A 22,410-nucleotide genomic window follows, 5' to 3' on the forward strand; every position below is an offset into this window, starting at 1 on the left:
AACAGGCACCCCCTTTAGAATTCCTTTGCCTTATCAATTTCCTAACAGGGAATCATGTTTGCTCTCTGCTCAAGACTGTCTCTGTAGCTACCTGTAGGCTCTTTTAATCATACCTATAGATCAATAACCACCAAGCCACAGGCCACACTGCATTCTCGATCAACTCAGTGTTTAGAAAGAGAAAACAACAACAAGATCCCCCGAGGGTTTATTGAGTTTTTTTTTAAAAAAAGTTTTCTATAGCCTTATTTATAAGTAACCTTTCCCACCTATTACATGAGCTAAGAATCCAGGCACCAGCTACCAGGAATCAATACTTTCTCAAATTGCTCCATCAATATGCACGTTCGTGTATTCCCTTCAAGGTTATCTTGGCTCCTTCAGGGCAGACATTCATTTTCTCCATTATAGCCATGCCCTGTAGGTTAAGTGAAACTAGTCAAAGGGAGAAACCTCACAAGGACATCAGCTTGTGTATTTGCAGCCCTACGAAGCAGGCAGACCTCACTGGGAAGAGGGGTGGGAGTGTGTGGCCAGTTATCTCCAACTTGTTCTTCTTGTTTATCCAGGGAATTTACCTCCTAAGCACAGCCCCTCCAGGACTTCCCCACATAGATGTCAAGGTCACCAACCATGCAGGTAAGACAGGAGCATCACCATCTTAACCTCTTTTGTATCCAAGATCTTGGCACTTATGTACATAATAAATGTTCATTGCATGAATAAAACATATTATGTGGAGAGACAAACTGCGTTCAAAATGAACCCCTGCTACTTACTAAAGCATCCTAACCTCCTGCATCAGTTTCTGCTTATGGGTTCCTGCTCTGATTAGGTTGCACTGCTCTGTATCTGCCTGTCTGTCTCTCCAATTTGGAGGACAGCTGTTCGCCCTGTGACCGCACTTCTCTGACAAATCCAAAAGAAGTTATTGTTTTCCAGTTTGTTTGGCTGTTTACTTGTTGTTAGAATGGAGTGGTGACTTCTAAGCTCTTTACGTGCCAAACCAGAAACCGGAAGTTGCAGGCATAATTTTTATTTTATAAATTTGGACAGACAAGAAACATCTCATTACTTTATATATACGTATGTATGTGTGTGTGTGTGTATAAATCATGCCTACACACACACACACATTGCTAAACTATACACAAGGCACTGTTTTAACTGCTTTATAAGGAAACTCATTTTTGTTTCAAAACAACCCCAAGGAAACATCAAAAGCAGTTTCTTTTATCATCCCCATTTTATAGGTAGAGAAACTGAGGTTGAAAAGCTTAACAGAGAAAACACAGGCTTGTGGCTCTAGCCACCATGTAGGGAGCCCTTTCAAATTCAACTTAATCTGATCTAAGCCCTCATCCTCCCAAATGGGAGGTTCTTACTCCTGCTTGGGTTGTGGGGAGTTCTTTTCAGAGAAGACCATGGGATGGGGGCGAGGAGGGCAACCCTGGTCACCAGCCAGCACAGTCCCCGCCAATGAGCTCCCTGTCCATGTCTACTCATTCCCTGAAGATGAGCAGCTCTGCTCACGTGTGTCCATTGGTGAGCCTGGAGTTTGTGAAGGACTCTCAGTAGTGGTATAAATATGAAAACATTTCCTATTTTCCCGTCACTACTTCCAACTGTGCTATAGCTAATCCCTTTCCTTGTTCCTCAATGACATCCGGGACAGATTTTATCACTTCCAATCACTTTTGATTATTAGAAGTCCAGTCCCATTTCAAGCTATCTCAAAGGTGCTTCGAGTCTCATTTCTTGCCCTTTCTTCCAGCAGGGGCTGGGGGAGAGCATCAGGGTGCTAGGTTGGTGTTGCTCTGAAACATCTCTAGCCCCTCAAAGCTGGCTGGCTTCTGTGGGAGGAGAGTGGCACCGTGGTAGGGAGGGGCCCAAACCTCATTCTGATTTGGTCTGGTTTTATATGGCAGTTTCCTGTGTAGAAGATGGCTTTCTTGGGGCACTGTTCAGCTTCACCCCAGCTCCTCTCCCTCGAAGGACTATCTCAAAGAGGCAGTCGTGACTTCTCGCCCCACTGGGAATCCACCCTGTGAGCCACTTATCTGAGTCAGACATTGCCTGGCTGGACCCAGAAGCCACCAGGGCACTGTGTGCGTCTTGGTCCCTCCCCCAACCTCCCGTCCCTTCCTGGGAACAAGGCGGAACGCTGTGCTCCAACTCCATGTCCTTCAGGGGCCTCTGGGAATGTGAGTGGGTTTGCCTTCATCCTTTCCTTCCCAGGTTTACTTACTCCCCTTCCTACTTTTTTTTTTTTTTTTTTAGATTTTATTTATTTATTTATGTGAGAGGGAAGGAGAGAGAGAGAGTGCGTGTGAGCGGGGGGTGGGGGAAGGGGCAGAGGGAGAGGGAGAGAAAAAATCTCGAGCAGGTTCCACCCAACGCGGGGCCTGATCTCAAGACCCTGAGACCATGACCTGAGCTGAAACTAAGAGTCAGATGCTTAACTGACTGAGCCCCCCGGGCGCCCCTCCCCTTGCTACTTGTTGAGAGAAGTGGCTCATGTTCCATGGCTGCGCAGAACCCTCACGGTCAGGTTCCCCCAAGTACTAGCCCAACAGTAGCTACAGGGTAGGTAATGGCAGCTCAGGCAGGCAGCGAGACCTCATTCTGCCCCTTGGCACAGACATCCCCAGCCTCTGGAAGAGTCTCTGGAGCCCCTCACGGCCTGGGGGCGAGGGAAGCCCTTCCCTCCCTCTCCCGTGGAGAAGAGTGGGGATCTTCTCGCCACTAGCACCACACTCTACAGACTGAGAACTGGGCCCCCCCCCGAGTGCTCTCTTCTGAGGAAGGTGATTGGTGGGTGACCGTGGTGGGGCTGATGCTGTGGCCACTTACAAGCCCAGGGAAGCGTGGCTGGCAACTGGATCGTTGTGAAATTCCTTTAGTGTGGGCTATACTTAGTTCCTCTTGTTTTTAACTCTCAGTCCCAATGACGGGAGGAAAGGAACCCCCCCCCCGCCCCCGCCCCCGGACCTCCTTGGAGGTGCTGATTCTCTCTGGCTACTTTGTAAGGAACCATCAGAGCTGCTCTGCTTGCCTGTTGGCACCATGAGCACTAATTCCACTGAGGACGTTTCCTTCCCGAAGAGGGGGAGGAGGGGAAGGCACACGGCATATTTTCCCTCCTCGGTTGAGGCTTGAGGCAAACAGGAAGAGAGGGAATGAGAATTGAGGGGTTTGGGCCAACCTTTTACACACATGTCCATGGTAGCGCTTCTCAGTAATTCAGTGCATAGTAGATACAGGTTAAGTAACTGATCTAGTAACTTGCCCTGTTGTCAAACACTAGCCTGTGTCTGAAACCTCTTTCTTTCTAGCACAGCCGGGCTTGCTGTAAGGGCAAACCCTGGCGGCGGGGAGAGCTGACCCTGAGGGACTGCATCATGGCATGTTTCTTAGAGTATCGGCCCATGCTGATGTTAAACATGTTATGCCTGTGTATCTTACCTCCCTAGTTAAATTATAATTTCCCTGAAATCAAGAATGCATCAACCTTTTTTTCCTCTCATAGCATTTAGAGCGGTGCCTTTATGTGAAAGCTTTATATTTGTTGAATGAAGAAATGAAGGAATAAGAAAACAAAAATATTGAATACAAATACCCTGACTCTGTGACCTTCTCTCAATAATGGCACAATGTGAGTAGTAAGTATTCAGGAAACTTATGTGGAATTGAATAAATTACAGAGTCTTGTGTGTGTGGCTGGTGTTTGTCAACAACGAGAGTCCAAGGACAAGGATACAGGTTTCACTGAGAAATAGAATTTGAAGATTAGGATATTGGAACAAACCAGGTAAAGTTTTGACAGAAGTGGAATAAAATACTATTTACAAATCTTCTCCTGGCCAGACTATTTCTTTCCAGGATTTTCAATTCAAACTATTTGTTTTATGCCAGCAAACAAAGTTAAGATTCTCAAAGCCTGTGTTCAAGTCTGACTGCAACTTGGTCATCTCAAATTTTCATACTCACTTGTGAAGGAGAATCATAAAATAATGAGACTGATATTTATGTGTGGCTTGTAGAAACAGTTTTGTTTTTTTACAGTTGCACATCATATTTTCAGAAGGTCTTTTTTTTTTTTTTTTAAACTGGAAGCAATGGCAAGGGATCGATATTCAATCAGTTTGTGCAGAATATGAGGATGGATTTGAGATCACCAGGGTCTGGAATAGTTTGATGCCTAAAAAGTCAATAATTCTCATTCATTCATTCATTCAACAAACATCTACTGCATATTTACTGGGCACTAGACATCAAAATATCAAGATAAAAGATGCAGTTCCTCTCTTCAAGACACCACAGACTTCCTGGGAACGCGGATGAGCGGGGCCCCGGTTTCAGTGCAGTGGGTTAAGCGTCATGATAGAGGCAAATAGGGCTGTCAGAGGGGCACACACGGTGGGACCTAATCAAGACTCTGGGGGTGTCAGGAGGGGCTTTCTGACAGCAGTGATGGGTGAGGAGTGTTTTGAAGGATGAAGGATTAACCAGATGAAGAAAGGGGGACAGAAGAGACATATAAAAAAGTCCAGGTCTAAACTGCGAGCAAGACAGGTGCACAAACCACATGTAATCACAGGAACCCTGAAAAGAGGAAACAGGAGTGCTAGATGTTCCTGAGAGTTTTCTGCTTCTGCCACTCCCAATACCTAGAGAAGCACCACCACCACCATCATGGGGTCACCAGCTTGCACAGCCCTGAGCCCAGCCTCAGCCCTCAGCATCCCGGGCAGAGAGCTCCTCCCCAACTTTGGTCCTCCTGTGCCTTTACCTGTGCCTACACTTGGCCACGTAGGCCTCAGAAAGGTAAAGCTTGGGTTTAGCTTGACAATGGGCCTTGAGAACGTAAAGCTTGGGTCCAGGTGGTCTTGTGGCTTCTTTCTCACTGCCCAGCCTCAGGGATGAGTGTGAGGAGAGCCATCACGGGATCCATCAGGAAGCCTGTAACAACCCACCCAATCTTAACCTCCAGAGAGCCCCCAACTTCGATAGTCCCCGGTGAGGAAAAGGGAAGTGCCCAAGCTTGGGAGGCAAGCTTAATCCTAGGTTTGCTTTCTGTGGGGAAAGTAAATGGCCCTGTTTGATCTCAGTGTCTAAGACTGCAGAGAACTCAAGCTCCACCTGTGCTGGATGGATCTGAAGGCTGGGGTGAGCTAGCAAAGTCTCTGGCCAGGAGGGTAGCAGCTTTCCCGGCTGCGCATTTGAGATGGAGCAAGACCCCAGTCAGGGACCAGATGAATGGGTAGGAGGATTCAGCCCTGATAGGAAGAGAACTGGCAGGTCTGGGCCAAAGGACCCAGGGCATGACATTAGTGCCAGGGAGTGATACTTTAGGATGACCCTCCTGACAACTTCCTTTTCTTGCACAAGTCTGCATCAAGGTCATAAATACAATCCCTGGTGACAGGCTGCGTCCGTCACCAAGTTGTCCTATAAGCTCTGATTTCCCTTTATCAATAAGCTACAAACAGAAAGGACTGGAAGGATGTCTTTTATTGTGCCATTTGTGCAAATCAGAGTTCCCATCAGGTGCCAATCCTTTGGTAAAGTTCTCTTGGCCAGAGAGCAGGTCTGGGGGAGGCAGCTAGTCATAGATCAGTTGGTGCCATTCACAGACAGCTGTCTCAATACTATGAACCCCAAACATTGGTACTTGGCCCCAAGTCTGGGAACAGATGAATAAACCGGTGCACCAAAAATTAGGCCACCTGACTTCTTCCCAATCCAGCCTTACCCCCCCGTGTTGACTCATCTTGTGTCAGGACACGGCAGTCTAGGGCGAGGGGTAGAACTGCAATATGAACATATTCTGGAGCTCCCGGCACTGGTAGATTGTGGCTAGTGGCAGAAAAACAGGATTTAAAATAGAGCTAGACTGTGGAAAATTCTTCCAGTTATCAGACATGTATAAGTGGAGGATTCAGTTCTCAACAATGCCTAGTCGAAACAGGAGATCCATTCCGTTAAGCATATGCTCAGTAATGCAGCATATATAATTATACACACACCGTGTATTATTTCTCTCTTCTGAGGGGAATCTCACGAAATAGAATTTATAGAATTCCTGTGTTCGTAGGATAAAAACCTACAGAGGTACAATAAGCAGTGAGTGCATCTGGGTCTGAAGTCACATGTTTTATGCATCCCAATGTATACCGGATCACGCCTTACCATATCTGAAACATCTTGTCCCGATGAAGTCTGGCAGCTCCGGATGAAGGCATGCAAATTTGCCGACAACACAGCAAAATGGCCTGAAAAACAAGTATTCCAATGACACAACTCCTAAGCCACTACATGTAATCTGAGTAATTTGATTACAAAATTATGTAGCTCAATACGACAGGGAAGCCTTCGAAAAAATGCATTTTTATTCTTCTTTTGTGTGCCTTAATTTCAGATTCATTTTGTATATTTTTGCAGATTATTGATTAAATATGACGGAATGAAACATTCTGATAGAAGCCAAAAACATGTGAAAAGAAAGGTTTTTTACAATTGTCTGTCCTTTTAAATATTGTAATTTGTAGTGATTTATTTTCTCATTCTAAATAGATATTCACTTTCATGCCTAATTTTATATGTATGATTTTGAATTCTTTTTTTAAAGAGGGCTCCCAAAATTGCAAAAGTTTCCGATTCCACAAAACTGGAACTGCCCCTACTATCTAATTATCGTGATGCTAACTTGTCATACCCAATTTGCTTGCTCATGTCTACAAATATTTAATGAGTACTTACTATGTGCCAAGTACTGTGTAAAGTGCTTGGAATTTTTATGTGCTTTTCAGGGCTATTCCTTTATAGCAAACTATCAGAATATTTTCCTGGTCCATCTGAGAAATAATGCAAACATCTAGAATTCAGTACATTAGAAATAATTTTTAAATGTGTGTATTCCTTGGGAACACTTTTAATGACAAGAAGGTATAAAATGAAACTATATGGAGTTTGAGTTTTCCTCAAAGTTGGAGTTCTCCCAGGCTATATATGCTAAAACCACTTTTTTTTGCAAGTCAGTTTTAATTTGGCCAATCGTGTATAACGACCTAAATTTTCTTCAAAAATTAGATGAACAGAATTCTGGGATTGTGTGATAAATATTACAGTTTTTAGAAAGCACATGGAATCCCCTGTCATAACATGTATTAGTCAACTACAACTTCCATGCAAAAGAAATGTTAATTAGATGTTTAACTCTGGGCGCCTGGGTGGCTCAGTCAGTTAACCGTCTGCTTTCAACTCAGGTCATGATCCCAGAGTCCTGGGATCGAGCCCCGCATTGGGCTCCCTGCTCCTTGGGGAGCCTGCTTCTCCCTCTCCCACTCCCCCTGCTCAAGCGCGCACTCTCTCTAATAAATAATCTTTAAAAAAAAAAAAAGAAGTTTGTATTTACATGACACCCAGTAGTGTTTAACAGTAACAATGCAGTTAGATCCCTCTTCTTCATAAAACATGTTGCTTTTTTTTATATACAGTCAATCCAGCTTGCACGTAATATTTTTATCTCACTTTCTGTGGCTTTGCTGGACTCGTAGCCCTGTGTCTCATCTTGTTCACTAGCGTATCCATAATGCCTGGGATGGGCCTGACACACGGGACACACCCAATAAATATTTGTTGGACGAACTGAGCCATTTCGTAACTTTCTATTCAGGAAATAGGAGTGCATTCACCTTTCAGCCAGAAACTTTTGGTTGTTCCAAAACACTACCTACCAGATCTTTTAGACTATTTGTTTCCTTTTTTCATGCCTAATGTCAGATTGATAAGCATTATCCCAACACGGAGTGCCTAGATTATGTATGTGCGTTATGATGTTTTTCACTTTGTCGATGTTCATTTTGGAAAAGACAGCCTTACAGTTTTGTAATCATCCAGCCAATCTGTCCCTCCAAATTTGTGAATTTCAGCAAGCCTCATAACGCAGTATGATAGGTTCTGATCGTGAAATTCCAGACATACAAATAATGATGGAAGTGGTCAACTGCCTTAACAATACCTAATAGCCCTTTCCTGGGGCTCAGCAGTTTCTGGTTGAAGTACTTACACTTTGATTATAGTGAGTGATTATTACCTTATCAAGAATCATCTTATGTCTGCCATGTTTTCCTTCTGGACAGAAAAAAGGCCCCATTAATCCTCAAATCACCCACACTTCATCTTTCTCTCATTTACATCCACTCTGTGACTCCTTTGCTTCAATCTTTCTCTCTCAGAAGACTTTCTGGTCTAGAACACTCATATGGGGACCATACTGACAGACCCCAAATTTAAATTCGTGTTCTGACAAATGGTATTTTTCATTTGTGAATTTATTTTTAGAAAGCCTCAAAAATTAGAAAAAATAAATGTTATGAGTTCTACATTTAACCCATTGCCTTTTACCGACAAGAGTAAATGTACATGAGAGTTAATACAGAATTCTGTAAAAAGTTACAGATGGATTAATATAATTTTACTTTAATACAATTTCATCATCTCTGTTGAAGCTGATGACAGGGTCTGTGTTCATTTGTAGAATTCAACTTGTGAAGTTAGAATTTGTTCTTTTTTTTTTTTTCCAAACATCTCTTGGAAAGTCTGAGTAATTCATTTGATTATCAAGAGAGATTTTTATATTAATTACTTCAGTAATCCTCCAAAAGTTGTCAGCAAAAATGATCTGATGAACTGGAATCATATACTATGTGATGTGAAATCTTGGAATAGTAATATGTTTCTCCATGAAAATCTTTCTGGAGAATTTTGTTTTTTTCTGCTTCTACTCAGCAAACAAGTATTCAGGTAATAATTTAAGGATCCCATTTTGAAAACAGCAACAGAAAACAAAATATCCCAGAAATTATTCCATGCTTTCTTCAAATAATCCTTTTCAGGACCTTTTAACAAGTTTTTGTTGTTTTTTCCAAATAAAGCAAAACTGTTCAAGGCTTTTCAATATATCCCTTCTTAAAGTGGGTAATTCTACTCCCAGCCCCTCCTCCATTTCACCAAATCCACATCACAATGAATAGCTAACATCATTAGAAATTTTCTTCTGAAATTCTTTTATTTTTAGAAGAAAACATTCACATTTTTATCTTTCTCTTAAATTCTGATTAAAATGCAAAGATTCACATGGAGAAACTTCCTGCCTCTCCATTTTTTAAAAAAGTGTCATGGAAAATTGCAATGGCCTTATTTTGATTTAGAGTCTTTGGAAAATGTCTTGAAAATGGAACTTTTTCAGCTGATAAAAACGAAGCACGTGATGATCGAGACATGATTAGTATTCTTCTGAGAACAGGCATCCATATCAGAAATCTTATGTTTGAATAGGATGAAATTTGTCTTTGATAAAATCACACAATTATTTCAATGTCTTCACTCGTATTATAGAAACGTAACAAATTTTGAATAATTTTACAATAACAACTTCTCCATCAATTGAAAAAATCTGATGAATTATTAATACAATTGTTGCAAATGTGTGCCATGTAACTGATCCTCACCAAGATTCTGATATTGTCATTACTGGAAAAGAATCTCAGAGCTGGCATTAAAAATATTGCTGGACATAGTGACAAGCTCATCGACAAGGCTGCTGAGGCTGAGGCCGGAGGAAAGATGGCCATTTAATTGGCCGCTTCAGTCACCTGGCATATGTCACTTCTAAGAATCTTCACACTAATTTCAGTGTTTTCACTTAAATATCTTACTAACTAGTTGTGCATCATGAATTACAACAGCATGTTCAGGAAACATTTTTAAATTACTCTTATATGCTGGGGAAGTACTATGGGTAGTGGTTGAAAGAACAGACTCTGGAAGGAAACCGCTGGGATTCAAATCCCATTTCAGCCACTTATTAGTCAGGAGATACTGGTCCAAGTTACTTAACTGTGCTCTGTGCCTCAGTTTGCTTATAGTGAGATTACAAGAAGAGTTATTATGAGGCTTAAACAAATCACTATTTGCATAGTGCTTAGTACCTGGCATATAGTAAGCGCCACATAAAATTTAAGTACATCTGTGGCTAGACGAGTAGATCATGATTCTAAGATCCAATGTTTCACACAACACTATTAGAGTTTTCTTGAGCTTCTGGAACAAGGGTGTTCTTCACAGTTGTTAATCTTTTCATTTGTGCAGGCGAAAATTTGGATTTGAACAATATGAAAATTAGCCTGGATGTATAATCCACATATCTGAAACTATGATTGTGTCTTGTGATAGGAAAAGCAATGCTTGGGTTTTCCATTTTGTTTTGTTTTGTTTTGTTTGGCCATAAATTCCATTTCCGCAGAATGTTATTTTCAGTAAAACTAAAAAGCAAGCTGATCTTTGATTGACTATGGGAAGCTGCAATAGCCCCACAGAGGATTCCATTGAAGTCTTGAAGAAAATAAGCACTTGAACAGATAGATGCAAGGAAGCTACAATTTGCATCCATAAGCACAGAAAACACATGCTCACGGAATAACGACAAGTAACAGGGATGTAACGGGCTGTGGAGTGCTTGTGGAGAAAGTTTCTCAGATGTCCTCATGTCCTCGCATGGGAGATGTGCTTAGGGCTGTGGCTCTGATTTTCCGTCTGTTAGATCCTGCCAGGTCACAGGAAGCAACCTTGGGGGAGAAGGGCTCGAGTATCTTCTGACCCAGCAGGTCACCCTGACACACCAGTTCTGCTCCACCAGTTACAAAACATCTGGATCTAGCATCTGGTTCTGGAAACCATCTCTCACTAGGCCACAAGAGCTATCTCACTCCATTCCACAGATTACATCAGGGGGTAACAAACTACAGGCCATGGGCCAAGTCCAGCCAAGTGCCTGATGTTGGTTTTTTGTTTTTTTCCAGCCCACAAGAATGATCTTTACATTTTTAAAGGGTTGAAAAAATAATCAAGAGAAGAATACTACTTTTGTGACAGGGGGACAAAGCTCTGATACTCACATTTCAGTGTACCTCTGTTGTTTTATTTGAACACAAATGTGCTAGACAGAATTCTGAGGAGCCCCCAATATTCCTACTCCCTGGTATACACACCCTGTATAATCTCTCCTTCTCTCAAGTGTCAGTAGGACCTGTGGATATGATGAGGTATCACTCCCATTATTATGTTACCTTGGATAGCAAAGGGGAAAGGATGTAATTTTTTGCAGATGTAATTAAGGTCTTAAATCAGTTCAGTGTGAGGTAACCAAAGGAAGATTACCTTGGGTGGGCCTGCCCTAATCAGGTGAGTACTTAAAAGATGGCTTAGACTTTTCCCAAGTGTCTTGCTGAGATGAGTAAAATGAGATAGATAACTCATCTGTTGTTATCAAGCCCCTGTGAGTTAGACAGCTGCAAGGCAATGCATTCTACCAAAAAGCACTTGAACGTGGAAGAGGATCCTGAGCCTCAGATGAGACTGTAGTCCTTATAACACCTTGATTATAGCCTGAGCAGAGGCCCCAGCTAAGCTGACTCTTGACCTATAGAAACTGTAAGATAATAAATGTGTATTGCTTTAAGCCACTAAGTTTGCAATAATTTATTAAGCAGCAATGAAAGCAATATGATAGCCACGCCCATTTGTTTAAGTATTGTCTGTGGTGACTTTGGGGGTACAACAGTGGAGCTGAGTAGCTGCGACATACAGCCCACAAAACACTTTTTCAGGCATAAGAGAAGTAAAACACGGCTCACAATATTCCTTCCTGTTCCCCATCTCCTTTCTCTTCTCTTACTTATAGGCTGAATTTATATGCGTGTGTGGTTAACGACACAGTCTAGATGTGGGTATTTCCATGTTTGTGATGTTTTCTGAATCTTTTTTTTTTTTTAGATTTTATTTATTTATTTGAGAGCGAGGATGAGAGGAGAGAAAGAGCACATGAGAGGGGGGAGGGTCAGAGGGAGAAGCAGACTCCCTGCTGAGCAGGGAGCCCAATGCGGGACTCGATCCCGGGACTCCAGGATCATGACCTGAGCCGAAGGCAGTCGCTTAACCAACTGAGCCACCCAGGCACCCTGTTTTCTGAATCTTATTACACGGTGTGTTATTCTACTCTAGAATCCCTCCATTCTTATCCTTTAAGAATTCAAATTAAACTAAAAGCTGACCTTGTGTCATTTTCTTCCTGTTTTAAATTCCCTTCATTCTGTTTCTGTAGGGTCTTTTTGGGCAATATTTGCATATTTACTTATTTCAATAGTTTTTTAAACATATTTCACGAGGGCCCACAAAGTGGCAGGTATTGGGCTAGATGTAGGGGACAAAATGGTGAATAAAAACCAATGAAGTGCCTGCCCTATTTATGGTCTACACGGGGCAGTAATGAAAGCAAAATTACAAACAGAGAAAAGAGTGTCGGAAAAAGAACATGATTCTGCATTTTAGCAAAGTCGTCTGACAGAGACTGGAAGCTAATAGAAAGGGGTTCCCAAGAAGATATAAAGGAGGGATGACGTACAAGGAGAGGTACAAATGGGGGTGCAGGTCCAAGGACTCAGCAAGGAACTAGACAGTCCAAGGAACTGAACAAAAGGTTAGTGGCTGAAACACAGAAGAGCAGGAATGTGGTACAGGGAAGGTTCAGGGGTAGTAAAGCAGGGGTATGGTCAGATCCATATTTTGAAAAGATGCCTTGAACTTCAGTATGAAGAACAGAGAGCAAAGGGCTGTGGCTAGTGAATATGGGGAGGCCAAAGAAGGAGGCTAATCCATCTTTCCTGGCCAAGATGATGATAAATTGGTCTCAGGCATGTCAGTGAAGAACGAGAAAAGTGATCCATCTGAAAAATATTTGGAAGGCAAAAGTATCGATAAACCTTATACGACAGCTTGCATGCACCTGGCACTGTTCTAAGCCCTCTACAGCTGCCCTGTTGGATGCAGTGGCCACTAGCCACTTATAACTATAAGCACATGGGATGAGCTAGTCCAAATCGAATTGTGCAGGAAGTATAAAATCCAGATTCCGAAGAGTCAGAACAAAAAATAATGTAAAATAACTCCTTAATAATTTTGTATTAATTACACATTGAAACAATATTTTGGATATATTGGATTAAGTAAAATATATTATTACAATTAATTTCATCTATTCCCCTTTCCTTGTTTTTTATGGGGGCTACCAGAAAATTTTAAATTACATATATGGCTCACATGCTACTTCTATTTGACAGTGTAACTCTAGATATACCAACTCTCTTAATTCTGCCAACAACCCTTTTAGGCAGAATCCCACATACTGCAAACTGAGGCATGGGGACCCCAGCTGTAAATGGCCACCAGGCAAGTAAAGGGAAAGCTAAGATTTGAACTCATAGAATCTGGTTCTGGAATCGATGCTCTTAACCACTACACTTGCACTCCTCTTGGAAGGATATGATGCTAAATACCTCAAATTTCTAGATTTTGCTATAGTGGCCTAAAAACTGTTTTTGTAATTTCCGCACATGGAATTATAAAAATTAGCTCAACATCTTTTTTTTTTTACTTTTTAAAAAAGATTTATTTATTTATTTGAGAGAGAGTGAGCATGAGCAGGGGGAAAGACAGAGGAAAAGGGAGAAAGAGAAACTCAAGCAGACTCCGCACTGAACACAGAGCCTGATGTGGGGCTTAATCCCAGGACCCTGAGATCAGCCACTTAATCGCCTCCATTTTCTCAACTATAAAATTATAATAATAAAAGAATTTATCTCATATCATTGCTGCAAAGATTAAATGAGATGATACATGTAAATTTAGAATAGTGCTAGACACATAGTAAACTATTATAATTATTATTTTAAGATTTTATTTATTTAATTGAAAGAGAGACAGAGGGCACAAGCAGGGGGAAGGACAGAAGCAGAGGGAGAGGGAGAAGCAGACTCCCCACTGAGCAGGGAGCCCAAGGCAGGGCTCGATCCAAGGACCCGGAGACCATGACCTGAGCCAAAGTCAGACGGTTAACCAACTGAGCCACCCAGGTGCCCCTATAATAATAATAATAATGATTGTTATTGTTATTGTTATTATTAAATAATAAACACTATTTTATTATTATTATTAAAAGGAATTTATGACATTTGTACTAAATATTTTGCTGTATACTTTGAATTTGCTTCATTTTATTCTTTATTTACCTTTTGCCTCTTATTTTTGTTCTTGTGCTCTTTGTTAGTTTAAAGGTACACACAATTTGGCCGTAAATAAAGAATTAGAATGCTCATCTGAAGTCTATGCAAAAATATACTAGAACTTTTCTTATTTTCCTAGAATTTGCAGCTAAGGCCCAATATGCCATGTTGTAAATGTGCCATTATTGAGGGATAATATCCTCCGTCCAGGGCTTACAAGAATTGCTAAGAAGTATCTTTGGACTGATCCTACAAACGCCTGCCTCCTTTCGCATGACCCCAGTCAATATAAAGCATGGATTAAGAGGGAGGAGGTAGTGTTAGGGGGAGTGAAGTGTTTGAGACTCTTCCCTCCACTCATCCTAACAGCGGCCTCAAGAGACTCCCTGGTCAGGACAGGGCATCCCAAAGGAAGAGGAGACTAGCTTTTCATTCTCCAGTTACGACTGCTTAGCTAGGAGACTTGCAGATTTGTCCCCAGGGCTTTTGACCATGTAAAAGATAATTCTGGAAAGGCAACCTGGCAGGGAAGGAGAGGCATGCATGAGACTGCCAGGGATCTGCTGTAAGATACAGCTGTCTCTTGAAAGGACCTGCTAAGGCTCAGGGAACTACCTGGGAGTGAGCTGCAGGTCAGCGGACAGTGATGACTGACCACCATCCATATCACTCCTATATGGACACTGAGCAAGAAAAACACTCACAGCCAACCAAGGGGAGGATGCAAATTTGCCCAAGATGGCAGGAAGATGTTTGTCCTTTCCTCAACTTTCCCCCAGCACCTTAGAGAAATTGAGTTCTTAGAAGGAAGCAGAGAGCAGGACATCTTTACTATAGGTTTTTGCTTTGTGGTTACCATAAGGCTTACATATAACAACTTACAATAGTCTATTTTATGTTGATAACAAGTTTGGTCCCACTGTAAAGCTCAACATTATACTCTCTTCCCAATGTTTTACGTGTTTGAGATCATATTTTGCATCTTTCTATCTTGTGTATCCCTTAACTAATTATTGTAATTATATTTTTACTACTTTTTTCTCTCAACCTTCATACTAGCTTTATAAGAGATTAATCCACTACCTTTACTGTATTTACCTTTCCAGTGAGATTTATTCTTTCACATGTGTTCTTGTTACTAATTAGCACCCTTACTTTTCAGCTTAAAGAAGTTCCCTTACCATCTCTTGTAAGGTCAGTTTAGTGGTGATGAAGTCCTTTGGCTTTTGCTTGTCTGGAAAACTCCATCTCTTCTTCACTTTTGAGTGATAACTGCCAGGTAGAGGATTCTTAGTTGGCAGCCTTTTTTTTTTTTTTTCTTTTAGCACATTGACTATATCATGCCACTCTCTTGTGGCCTGCAAAGTTTCTGCTGAAAAATCTGTTGTTAGTCTTACAGGGGTTCCTTTGTATGTAACAAGTTTTCTCTGGCTGTTTTTAACATCCTCTCTTTGTCTTTAACTTTTGACATTTTAATTATGAGTCTTCTTGTGGGTCTCTTTGGATTCATCTTATTTAAAACTCTCTGGGATTCCTGGATCTGGATGTCTGTTTCCTTCCCCAGGATAGTTTTCAGCCACCATTCCTTCAAATAAGATTTTTGCCTCTTTCCCTCTCCCTTTCCTGGGAACCCTATGATGAGAATGTTAGTCCATCTGATGTTGTCCTGTAAGTCTCTTAAGCTATTTTCACCTTTTCTCATCCTTTTAGCTTTTTGCTGCTCTGATTGGTTGAGTTCCACTGCCTTGTCTTTGAGTTGACTGATTCTTTCTTCCGCTTCATCTGGTCTGCTGTTGAACCCCTCTAGTATATTTTTCACTTCAGTTAGTGTATTCTTTAGCTCTATGACTTCTTCTCTTTGGTACTTTCTTATAGTTTCCAACTTCTTCTCTTTGGTACTTTCTTATATTTTCCATCTCTTTGATGAAGTTCTGTGTTCATGCTTTTGACTCCCCAGTCTGATCAGCATCTTTAAGGCCATTACTTTGAACACTTTATCACATGAATTGCTTATCTCTATTTCATTAACTTTCTTTGCCCCCTGAGGTTTTATCTTGTTCTTTCATTTGGAACATATTCCTCTATTTCTTCATCTTGTTCAGCTCTCTATGTTGGTGTCTATATGGTAGATGAATCAACCACCTCTTCCAGTCTTGGAGGAGTGGCCTTGTATAGGAGAGGTCCCTGGTTTAACCCTGCCTCAGTTCCTGGTTTTCTCTCAAACCTCTGTGCTTTTCCAAGTAGCCTACTATTATATTTTTAATAGCTCCCAGCAGTTGAGGATGTGCCAAAACGTGTCAATGTCCAAAAGGGGAGGGTCTCAGCATTTAGAGTCAGGCTAACTAAAGCCAGACCCTCAGGCACCAGCTTTTTAAAGTGTGCAGATGTATATAGTCCTATAGGACTGCAAGTACAAGCCCCACTGGCCACCAGAGCCAGGGATCTGGAGGTGTCCCCTGAGCAGCAGTCACATAAATCATGAAGAATAGATAAGCTCTTTTCTGGGTGATACTGGTGAGCTGAAGCAGGTCAGAGGGAAAGCAGCAAGATGGCATCCACAGCCTATGTTCCTTGAGAGCAGTTCCATAGGCCACTAAATGTGTGCCAAACCTGAGTCCTGCCCCTCAGGCCAAAGCTCCAAGACAAGCCTCCTTCACAGAAAGACTGGAGGGTGTATCCAGGGCTGCTGTCTGTGCAGTGCCCTGGGCATGATAGCCTGCCAAGAACCATCTCTCTGATTGCCACAGGCTCTTGGGACCCAGGAATTCAAGCCCCCCTGGCCACCAGAGCCAGGCAATTAAGGGGCATCCCAGGTGGCAGCTGCAAAAACGGGCTCCAGACACAAAAAGCAGGGCATCACAATCACGTAACGCTCCCTCCAGGGGACACTGGCACTCTGGAGCATGGCAGAGGGTGAGTATGAAGACAGCACCTGCCCTCTGGCATCTCTGGGAAGGATTACGATCTGCCCCAGGATGCGTGCCCAATCAGAAGCCTACCCCTCAGGTCACACTTCATGGAGATCAGCTAATAGGCCTCCGTCACAGAAAACCCAAATTCCTGGGCCTGTTGCCTCTTACTGTGCACTAAGGGTGGTAGATGTTTAAGAACTGTTTCTCCGTTGGTTACAGTCCTGTGCAATTCACAAGCATGGGCCCCACTGGCAACCAAAACCAGGCAATATAGAGGTGTCTCCTGGCAAAAGTCAGAAAAGTCAGGGTGCCAGACAGGGGTAGGAGCTCCTTTCTGGGAGACATGGATTATTACAGTCCTATGGGACCAGGAACACAAGCTCTTCTGGCTCCCCTGACAGGTGATCAAGAGGCATCCCCTAGACTACTTTTTAATAGCTTTGGTTATAAGTCAGAATAAAAGCAACCTTGAACTAAGTCTAAGCTGTCCTTTTCAGTCATCTTTATACCTGGTCAGGCCTGGCCCACATATGTGCCATTCTTCCTCCTCCCTCTCCCTGGGCAGACGTTGCTAACAGATCACAGCACTCTTTCCTGCCGAGTCCAAATGTGTCCCCATAATTCTCAATACCGTACTTCAGGCGGCTACTGCCATCCAACCGAGTTAGCAAGAAAGTTCGAACTAACTTGCCAGCCCTAACCAAGACTGAATTTTATGCAGAAGCCAGAAATACTAAATAACTCCAAGCTAAAGGAATTAGGAAACCCAAATCCATTTGTGCTGCCACTATTTTTCAAACCCGAGAAGGCACACAATAGAGAATATGGCTATGTGTCGGCTATCCCACTTTAGATTTTGATTGTTTTCATGGCTTTCCAGTTTCGCATCTATTTTAAAGTGTCCTCTCCCTTTCCAAGGTATTTCTGACTCACTCCCTTTTCATATCCTCTTAAACATGGTAGCCATTCAGTGGCTAGATCTGGCCTCTCCACCTAAGAGCACTTCTCCTCCATTTTAGACCTTCCAACATTTAATATCCTCTCAGTGTCACCATCAATAGAGCTGTGAGTGAGCTCAACCTTTCCCTGGAAGTGGTGATTTAATGTGTGAATTATACAGTTATTAGAATGGGTGTCAGGGAAACAGTGTAATATATGTAATGTGGAGGCTGATGGGGCTGGAGAAACTGCAACCGTCTGGATGATTTCTAGCACTTCTTTTAATGCTATGTCAGTTATTCTTATGACTAATCATTCAAAGCTGTCTATTACCTTCTAATAACAATAATAATATTTTTCACTTAACGTTGCACCTTTCACCAGAGGATTTCAAAGAGCTTTGCAAACATTCATTAGCACTTTATGAAGTGGGCAGGTAATATGTAAATACCAAGTCACATGTCCCTGAATAGCAGCCATTAATAGTTCCCTTGACACCACATTCAGGTTAGGGCAGAAACAAAATAAGACCATATAAATGAAAAGTCAGGCATCATCATTATCGGCATTTACTGGGCATCCACAGAATCCTATCAGAGATAAGCCTCATTTTCTTGTCTCTTAGTGTGGCAGGAAAGGTGGTCTGTTTCCCTCCTCTTGCTACCTCTCCCCATACACACAAACACCTCTTCATGAGACACAGTACAGACCAATGTACACACAGTCCAGAATACTGGATTCTTTCAGCCTCATAACTCTAAGAATCCCTCCTAATAGCAGACACCTTGACGGGAAAATTCTCACTGTCCTAAAGATGATCCTTACCCAAGAATCCTAAATACCTTAAGCCCTATCCTCAGAACAAAATGGAATGATTGAAATGTACACCAGAGGCTAGGAAGGGGAAGCTGCCAGATTCTGGGATTGAGGGGAGTTAGAACAAATAGTTTGGGTATGAGCAATGACCACCTGAGAAGCAAGCACAAGAGGCAGCCCTAGAAGCCAAGGTTACAGGTACCCCAGGTGAGTAGCTGGTGACAAAAGGGAGAGGAGAAGACCCCCATCCTCTACGAAATTTGGGGGAATTAGAAGATATAATTAGAAACAGAACCAAGAGCCAGTTTTGTACATTCTTCTTGACTTGTGTGTGTGTGTGTGTGTCCACCCACCAGGATGTTTGTAAGAATAGGCTAGGTTAGGCTGTGGTGATATACATCCCCCCAAATCTTCAGGCATTAACACAACAAAAATTTTGTTCACACTAAATCCATTGCAGGTCCAGGTGGCTCTTCAGGACATTTGTCCTCCATGTAGTGGCTCACTATTCCAGGCTTCAATCTTGGGTTTCTCCATCGCAGCGTGATACTTCGTAGTCGACCAGGAGAAAGATGGAAAATAACACACCAGCATTTAATTGCTTTCCCCAAAAGGGACACATATCATTTTTATTCCTAGCCTATTGGCTAAAACTAGTCACATTGTTTCACCCAACAAATGGAAGGGCAGGAAAACATAGTCTTTCATATGTCTGAGGAGGGGAAGAAAATTGGAAATATCAGTGAGCATTAGTGATGTCTATCACAACTAGTAAGTACACAGTGATGGTTTAGTTTGGTACCAGGGCAGCGGAATCTTCTCTAAACCTCAAAAACAACACGATTGAACATTGGACGAGAATGTTATCACACAGAGGTCGGTTTGCCTTGCCTCATGCTCTCATGCTCTGTGGGTATGATCAGTCTCAAGGTAAATAAATTCTCAACATGATACAGCCCAGATATAGCTAGGAATGGCTTTGTGTTTTATTTCTGCACTGATCTTTCTTCCAAAAATTATTCCTCTCATGCTTTTCTCTCTTATTTTTACCCAGTAATAAAGAAAGGTCTGAGTTAACATATTTCTCCTTACTCAACCCCAAATTTCCTTTACACAAAGAGTGTTTGTTCTCTGACTACAAAAACAGCAGGTGAAGGGAAGAATCCATTGAGCCAATATTTCCATGCTCTCTAAGAAAGTTCTGTCCCCTCTCCTTCTCGAAATTCAAGAAAGGATGATCATTACACTGACTTATGCAATATTCATTCTTGATTACCCACCAATGCATTATCCATATTGCTTCCTAATCAATGTTGACATTATTAGGTTAGGAAGATATTTTTCACATTAACTCACTATCTCTTCTTTAAAAGAAGAGATTTTTCTTTTTTTTTTTTTAAGGTTTTATCAGAGAGAGAGCAAGAGAGAGAGAGAGAGAGGACGAAGCAGACTCCCCGCTGAGCAGGGAGCCCGATGCAGGGCTGGATCCCAGGATCTTGAGATCATGACCTGAGCCAAAGGCAGATGCTTAACTGACTGAGCCACCCAGGCATCCCAGAAGAGACTTTTCTTATAGAAAGTTTTTCTTAAACCAAAACAGATTTCATGTTCTCCATATCAGAAAGCGTAAGAAACACAAATGTACTAACTCCCTTTCTCCCACCCCTTTTGGGCCCCATCAAGCCTTCATTCTCACCTGGAAGCTCATTCAGAGCAAAGTCTACTGTGTCAGAAAAATGCCAAGGTGAAGAGGAAGAAAAGGAGAACTCCTCCTGTCACAACTGATTTCCCAGGAACCTTTCATTCAAATTCTTCCTAATGGTAGACAGAATGGATTTGAGAGGTACAAGACTAAAAAGGCAGGGGAGAGTTCCCATACTACTTCTCATCTATGTGACTTTGGGGAACTTAATCTTTTGGTTAATCTGTTTACATATCTGTAGAAATGAAAGAATAATAAGAATAATACTGCTGACATAATATTGTCATAAGGAATAAATGAAATTATATATATATACGTGTGTATATATGTGTGTGTGTGTGTGTGTGTATATATATATATATGAGATGGAACAAAGAAGGTAATAAAATTTATCTTCCCTTCCTGAAAAGTTTGCTCCATCTACCCCTCCGTCTCCTTTTCTCAATTTCTCTGTCTCTGTCTCTCTCTCCATTCCTAACCTTTCCTGAGGCAAATATTGAAACACCCATAATGAATTTCCTTTCCCCAAGGCCTAATCCCACTAGGCCTTTAAGACAAATCTCCATTAGACCTTGGCCAGGTGAAATTCCATTAGGCCTTAAGCAAAGGAACACATCTCTCATTATATATATTAGGAGGCGTCAAGAAAGGAGAACTGCTGATAACAAATCTATATATGTACTATTCATTATTCCTCAATACAAGCACATGTGCAGTGGCCCTTTAGCCTATCTTCCTGAAGAAAAATGGTATTAATATTAATGTTCTTTCAACTTGAAGGAAAAAGATTGCATAATAGACAGCTAAGGGGTTTCAGGTGCCACATACAGAGGGTAACAAGTTAAATCCTTTTTGAGGAACTCCGATCCTCAGATTTACACACTCTTATTAAAGTACCTCCCTCGTGCTTCCTCCTCATGAATCTCAACCTATCTTTTGGGAAACCTCAGCTCTCCTTTTGGAGTTTGTCCTCAGTTGCAAATCAGTCTCCTCCCACACCCCAATCCAAGGTATGTTTCTCCAAGTCTGAGTAGTTAAGTGTATAACAACACCCTGACCAGGGCTTCAGCCGGAGGGTTAGTAGGGACAGGCTCCCAGCTGCATAGCCCTGCTCAGCATCGGGAGGACACAGACCTGCCAAAGTGAATCAATTCCTTACTTCCCGCTCCATCAGTGTGAACTGAGGTTACATCTATTTATTCTCCCCAGTTTTATAGCTAATAATAGTTGGGCTAAACAGACACATCCTCCAAAGGCAGAGAATTCTCATTCATTCATTCTACAAATATTTACTGGGCACCTATGTGTGCCAGGAACTCTCCTAGACTTAGAGAACAGTTGCTTCTCCCATGAAGCTTGTGTTCTAGTAGAGAGGTGTGGTGGATATCTTCTGTTTGCCCTACCAGATCCTCTCTCCCCTCTTTTCAAGCCAACTTTATGCCTTGGAGACTGACCTTTATGGATTGCTTCAATTGGTTGTCTTGCCCTTCGGCTTCTGGTTAAATTAGGCCAATGAGGAGGAGCACCAGCAGAAGTCTGGATGGAAGCAGCAAAGTAAGGTCTGAGTGTTTCTTTCCCCTGACACCCCGTCTGCTGGGCCAAAGTCCTGCCAAATGGCCTCTCCAGTAAACGACAGCTCCTCTGTCCAGGTTCAAGGAGCTAGTCCCAGCCCCTACCCCATTCAGGCCTTGGGGTGTTAACAGTTTTCTATTATTTTTGCTATAAGATAGGAGTGCTACCATCACTTGTTCATTTCCCTTTACTTAAATCTTTGTAAATGATCCTTTTATTCACCTCTCTTCAACTGTTCCATGTGAACGGGATGTTTTCTGTGGGACCTCACTGATGCAGAGAAACACACAATCAAAATGATTCCTGATACTGGCTTATACAACCTAGATGATTGTAAAAGGAGATA

General features: G+C 42.0%; 1 long non-coding RNA gene across 1 annotated transcript in view; it reads right to left on the minus strand.

Moving 5' to 3' along the window:
• Window positions 1-6,133: 6,133 nt before the first annotated feature.
• The window catches only part of LOC145720209 (uncharacterized), an 82,930-nt gene continuing 66,653 nt past the window's right edge, over window positions 6,134-22,410 (minus strand). The window contains exon 4 of the long non-coding RNA XR_014143052.1: window positions 6,134-6,275. This is a non-coding gene — a long non-coding RNA (uncharacterized LOC145720209). The remainder of the gene's footprint in view (window positions 6,276-22,410) is intronic.

The sequence above is a fragment of the Leptonychotes weddellii genome, chromosome 2 (assembly GCF_054177405.1).
Source record: "Leptonychotes weddellii isolate Sample4059 chromosome 2, ASM5417740v2, whole genome shotgun sequence".
NCBI lineage: Eukaryota > Metazoa > Chordata > Mammalia > Carnivora > Phocidae > Leptonychotes > Leptonychotes weddellii.